The 6,583-nt window shown below is 41.1% G+C and overlaps 1 pseudogene; it reads left to right on the forward strand.

Moving 5' to 3' along the window:
• Positions 1–4,356: 4,356 nt before the first annotated feature.
• On the forward strand, positions 4,357–5,938 carry LOC138037620 (uncharacterized; annotated as a pseudogene).
• The last annotated feature ends 645 nt before the right edge of the window (positions 5,939–6,583 follow it).

The following is a 6,583-nucleotide window of genomic DNA, read 5'->3' on the forward strand; positions in this document are numbered from 1 at the left end:
CCCAGATTGTGTCAGTAGGTCCTGGAATTCGACCACAGAAAGGCCAGAGAGACAACTTCACTCGCGAACAGCCATGTTTACAACAGAGTATTTTAGGCGTCCCAGTCTGCATGAAACCATCTCTCGCCTCTGTCTGAGACAAGACCAGACACGCACGGTTCTTACGTTACGTTCATGCCTATAAAATCAACTGAAATGTCAATTGCTGGTTAGAAAAACAAACAAAAAAAACCAGCACATTAATTTTTTTTGGTAGGCGAGGTATCGAAGAGCCAGAACATTTGGCCATGCGCTGACGGAATGTTTGAACAGGAGACAAAAACGCAGTACCTCCAGACACCGGCGCTGGAGCGTCGTACCAAACGAGTCATCCCGGGATTTCGGCCCGTGCGATCGCTTTTGGACGCAGTTGGCCCTTCGCTGCTTTCTGCTACCGACCTTGCCTCCCGGTACGGCATTGAGGGAGAGATATGTCGGCCCCTAAACCATATGTGACAAATCTCACGCCTACTCACAACTCCAAACCGCCCTTGTCAATATAGCGTAAGAATTAGATGGCTTATATATTGAAGGAAAAAGTCATTTTCTGTCATATGGTAAGCACTGGAGTCGCAGATTACAAAGAGTGCGCACGCGCCCTGCTAAAGGTGACATACATACAGGCATAAGCTTCATTTGATCTCGAATTTCCGAATAACTACAGGAGCTAATATCTTCGAGACATTACACTTACAGCTAAAATACATAGCATACTAAATACGTAATATTTAAAGATACATTCATTAAAAAGAAGGCCGCTGTACAAAATGCGGCCCTGGATTCTCTTTTAAGACCAGTAAACTCATAGGTACGGATAAAATGACGTAGCGTATTCCGCAACTTAGCTGATTTGTAAGAAAAAAGAGAAGTAAGACCATAACTGGTTGTTCCAGGTTTATTGAGGGACAGAATGTAATTTCCGCGAAGATCATGCATAAGAAGGGGACGGGAGAGAAAACTTATTTTTCATATAAGCAGAAAACCCTTTTAAAAAAAAAAACATATACTTTTGTCAAGTGATACGAGGAAATTTTGAACGCTCTTATTGCATAGAGATGTAGAGCTTAACGTTCGTAGTAAGAGGACAGGTAATCTGTAAATATAAATATCGTTATTCTCTTATTTACATTATTATACCGTTTCTTTGACACGAGAATTACAGCGAAATGAAAGCACAACTTTGTCGCGAATTTTCTATGACAAAAACTTGTTCAGAAATCCAAAATCTAAGTTAACAGCACACACCAGGCCTACTCCTGAGTATCTGTCTATAAATCATTTCCTCTGGCCGCGCTTCAGCCATTCGATGAAGGCCAGTCTCGTGCTGTGCATCTTAAGTTGCCTCGCTCATGCCCAAAAAGAATTCTGGGTAATTCTGCCATTCCATGACAAGGGAAGACTCCCGATTCTCATTTCATAGTTTTTTTTTCATAAGTGTCGGGCCACCCAGTCCTACCAGCAAAATAACGCATCGATTGAAGGTTTAAGCTTTCAAAACTTGCCCAGATTGTGTCAGTAGGTCCTGGAATTCGTCCACAGAAAGGCCAGAGAGACAACTTCACTCGCGAACCGCCATGTTTACAACAGAGTATTTTAGGCGTCCCAGTCTGCATGAAACCATCTCTCGCCTTTGTTTTCTTTCAAAGGCTTGCCTTTACCCACATTCTAGCTTAATGATGCTAGCCTGGTGGCTTCTGTAGACGACAATGGCCTGAAAAGGCACTTATAAAATGATTACCTACCAGATTTGAGCCAACTTGCTCGCTTCGGAACACAAACGGGTTTACATTTGTCACGTGATACTCTAACATGAGCCCACATGTACTGAAGACAGCATATGTTTCAACTTGGGTATTTCATGTTTCCCCTATTATAGTGTATTTAAATTTTTGCGGAGGAGAGAGGGAATTTTATGCTTATCAACAACACAGCCTAGAGCGTTTACGATAGCATGTATTTTAAATTGTTCAGTGTCCGTTGATTACCTGTAACAGAAACATACAGCTTTTAGGTCTTTAATAAATAAAGGATGGCGCAGGTATGGCGCAGTGGTGAGAGCAATCACCTTCCACCAATGTGGCCCCGGTTCGATTCCATGACTCGGCGTCATATGTGGGTTGAAAACCTAAGATATGCTATTTTGGAAATGTTGTTAGCGAAGAAGGGATGAGCCCAGACCCAGATAAAGTCAAAGCAATTCAAGAACTTTCTGCACCTCATAATGTACCAAAATTGCGTCAATTACTGGGAATGATCAATTACCTTGGAAGATTCCTACCAAACCTATCGCTTCTGATCAGTCCAATGAGCTAATTACTCAAATGTGAGTTGGTCCCATCAACAGCAAGAAGCCAGAGACATTGTATAGGATAGGATAGGATACATGTAGGTTAACTTTATTTATAGACGGTGTTCCCATCAGTTGATCTAGTTAGTTATCTATAGTAGTATGTCTATCTACCTAACTACAATAAAATTTAATGATAACAATTCAAATAAAAGAAAGAAATAAAAAAAATCTGCTTTTCATGGAGGCCGTGTCTAAAATTTACTTAAAATTAAGATATTACTTTAAACTGTGGCGACTTAATTTAGATTTGAAATCGGTCAGTGAAGACGCTTGTCTTAGGTCTACAGCTAAGTTATTCCACAACTGAGCTCCACTGTACAAAAAACTTCTGTTGAAATAACCAGTTCGAGGTTGTGGAAGAACTAATTTGTTTTCGGTATTTCTTAAACGATAAGCACTTACATTGTCACGATATACAAATCTTGATCTCAGATAATCAGGCGTCATACCATGTAATGTTTTATACATTAGAATAGACTTCTATTCCAATCTTTGATAGTAGAGTCTTCGCCACCCTAGTGCCCGGATCAAAAAATGTTTGAATAAGGCTATGATAAACTTTAATTAGAACATTAAATGGAGTGAGATGCCGAATTCGCTTAATTGCACCAATGGCACAAGCTATTTTCTTAGAGATGTTTTCAGTATGACACTTCCAGTTTATATTTTGATCGACATAAACTCCAAGGGATTTAGCGGAGGTTACTTCAAAACGCAATAGAACAAGTTACTTGTTCTATTGCGTTTTCGTTTATAGTAAGAGAGGGACTTTCCGTAAATTGTGATAACTTCTGCCTTGATGCAATAAGCATAAACTCAGTTTTTGTCATATTTAGGGTAAGCTTGTTAGCAGAGAGCCATTCGTACACATTACTCAGGTCGTGATTAAGGCAATAATTTATATGCTTAATGTCAGTACTGGCAAGCGTCATCCTGGTATCATCTGCGTACATTCCCTGTCCCGAATATGTCAGACAATGTGGTAAGTCATTAATATATATCAAAAACATTTCGGAGTTGACTTACAAGAATTTAGATGACAAATCGGTGTTCGATTATCCAAATAAGAAGCAAACCATTGATGGCTGGTCCAACAAATCCCATGGTATTGCAATTTTTGTAACAAAATATCGTGAACTACTGTATCAAATGCCTTTTTGAGGTCTAAAAAGACTACGGCATTAACAAGACCATGATCTATATCCATTGCCCAGCTATCTGCAGCTTCGATAAGTGCTGTGAGCGTGGAATGCAAAGACCGAAAACCGGATTGATGACACGAGAGAAGTTGTTTTTAGTTAAATAATGATAAAGCTGATCGTAAATTATCCGTTCAAAGACTTTGGCCACAACTGGAATTACTGATATTGGTCGATAATTCGTCGGATCAGAGCGCTTCCCAGAATTTTTATACAGTGGAGTGACTCTGGCAGATTTCCACTCATCGAGAATGATGCCAGTCATCATATTAAATATATGAGTAAGAGATTCCGCTAGTACATCAGGGCTTTCCCTCAGGAGTTTCGCTGAAATATATCTAATCCAGTTGCCTTTGACTTGCAAAGCTTTGATAGTAGTGCAAAAACATGTGTTGGTGTTGTTTTTTCAAAAAAATAATTTTATCAGTTTCAGTAAGAAATTCTTCGAAAGATTTATCAACTTCTGTCACGTCTCTGCTAAGGGTTGGCCCAATTTCTGTGAAAAAGGAGTTGAGCACTTCTGCTATATTCTGTTTGATCTCCAGTCCAGAATTTACACATTATAATGCATCTCCTTAATAACAGTTTTGTTGGACTTACGTGAGGTCAGTTCATTGATTGTTTTCCAAGTTTTCCTTTGATCCGCACAACAATTGTTGAAGATGTTGTAATATTGAAACCTTTGAGGATCCCCTTAGGAGCCCCTGAGTGACTTACATGGACACCCCGAAAACGGAAAACCATGTGCGTTGTGTCGGGACTTTTAAAAGGGACACGAACATGTTAGAATCAATAGTTGTTACTAGTCGTTGAGTTTAGCATTGCTTGATTGAACGATATCATAACATGGTGTCAGAAGCGGTTTCCTTCCCTGCCGAATTGTGAGATGAGTTGCTGGAAAAGCAAGTTTCCTGTGAGTTGTATTTTTGTATCTTGTATAATGGCCGAACAAGAATCTCGAATGCCCGGTCCACTGCTTCTAGACAGTCTAGACGCGAATGCTGCTGAGAACTGGAGGAAATTTTTATGCAATTTGAGATTTACCTTGTTGCGAAGGACAAAGTTGCTAAAGCGGACAAACTGAAGGTAAACTTGCTGTTACATTGTGCTTGGCCAGAAGCTATCGAAGAGTACAGTCACTTTGTGTTTACCGATGAAGAAGACAAAGATTGCTATCAAGATGTCTGTCGGAAATTCGAGGAATTGTGCCAGGGTGCTAGAAATGTAATTTATGAGCGACTGGTGTTCAATCAGCGAAACCAGAAGGAAGGGGAGAGGATTGACAATTTCGTCAGTGAACTGAAAAGACTGTCTTTAACTTGTGAATTTAGCGACCTCCGAGATCGTGATCGTGATCGTGATCGTATTGTCGGAGGAGTTTTGTCAGACGAATTGCGAGGTGAACTGCTGAAGAAACCAGATTTAACGCTGCAAACTGCTCATGATTATTGTCGTACATTCGAGGCAGCCGAACAACAGAAATACAGGTTCAATACACCAACAGAGGCGGGTTTTGAACGGTTCAAGAAAGGTTCAAGAAAAGACACCTGCTCGTAACTGTAAGTTTTGTGGCTACAAGCACCCATTTACTCAGCCACCTCGCTGCCCAGCTCTTGGAAAGAAATGCAACAAGTGTAAGAAGGAAGGACACTTTGCACAAGTGTGCAAAGAATTAAGTGCTGAAGGTTCACTACTTGCAGCTGTGGAGCATGACCCTCCAACGACTCACGATGTGCACACTCATTTTGAATCAGTTGAGCTGGATAGTGTCTCCGGCACTCGAGAGAAATCTAGGAGTTTGATTACTGTCAAAATTGCTGGGAAGAATGTACAGATCAAGGCAGATACTGGTGCAGAAGCTACAGTCATTTCCTATGAGCTGTACAAGGAGATCACAAACAAACCTCTTCAGAAAATTCAGCAACCTTTGAAGGGGTGGCTTGCACCTAAACCCATCCATCCAAAGGGCTCTGTGAGGCTTCCAACTCAATATGGGAGTCGTGAGCTTAACCTGTTGTATCTTGTTGTTGATGGAAATTTTACACCATTGCTGGGTTGTGATGCTTGTTTAGACTTAGAAGTCCTTGAGTTTATGAACGTTGAACTGATAACTACTCTAGAGTCAAAACAACCAGAGCAAGAACTGCCAAGTTTCTTTCAAACCGATCCTGTGTTGCAGGACTATAAAGATTGTTTTAGTGATAAACCTGGCAAGCTATCGAACAAAATACATTTGGAAGTTGACCCGTCAGTTCCTCCAGTGGTACATCCTCCCAGAAAAATTCCAATTCACTTCTTGAACCAGCACGAGAGAAGCTCACAGAGATGGAAGAAGATTGAATTATTGTAAAAGAAGAGGAACACACCCCTTGGGTTTTATCTATGCTAGTGATTGAGAAACGGAAAGTGAAAGAAAAGAACACTCCCTTCTCGCGCACCGGTGGCTCAGTTGCTTGAGCACCGGGCTGTCACGCGGGAGGTCGTGAGTTCAACTCCGCCCGGACCAAGACTCAGGGTCTTTAAATAACTGAGGAGAAAGTGCTGCCTTTTTAATTACATCTGCAAATGGTTAGACTCTCTAGTCTTCTCGGATAAGGACGGTAAGCTGGAGGTCCCGTCTCACAACCCTTCAATGTTCATAATCCTGTGGGGCGTAAAAGAACCCGCACACTTGTCGCAAAGAGTAGGGCATGTAGTTCCAGGTGTTGTGGTCTGTCTTCTGTGATATATCATGGTTGGGAGGGTAAATGCTCGGAGATATTAGCTACACCAAGCTACTCTAAAAATCCGAGGGTAAATAAAGATATATGATATGATGATATGATATGAAGAATGATGTTCGAATTTGTATTGACCCAAGGGACCTAAAAAAAGCTCTTAAGAGGCCACACTATCCAGTGGTTACTGTAGAGGAGGTTGCCAACCGATTATCGGGTGCAAAGAGTTTCATGTCCCTAGATGCTTGCAAGGGATACTCGCAGCTCCCGGTGGATGA

Source organism: Montipora capricornis, chromosome 2 (genome assembly GCF_036669925.1).
Source record: "Montipora capricornis isolate CH-2021 chromosome 2, ASM3666992v2, whole genome shotgun sequence".
Taxonomy (NCBI): Eukaryota; Metazoa; Cnidaria; class Anthozoa; order Scleractinia; family Acroporidae; genus Montipora; species Montipora capricornis.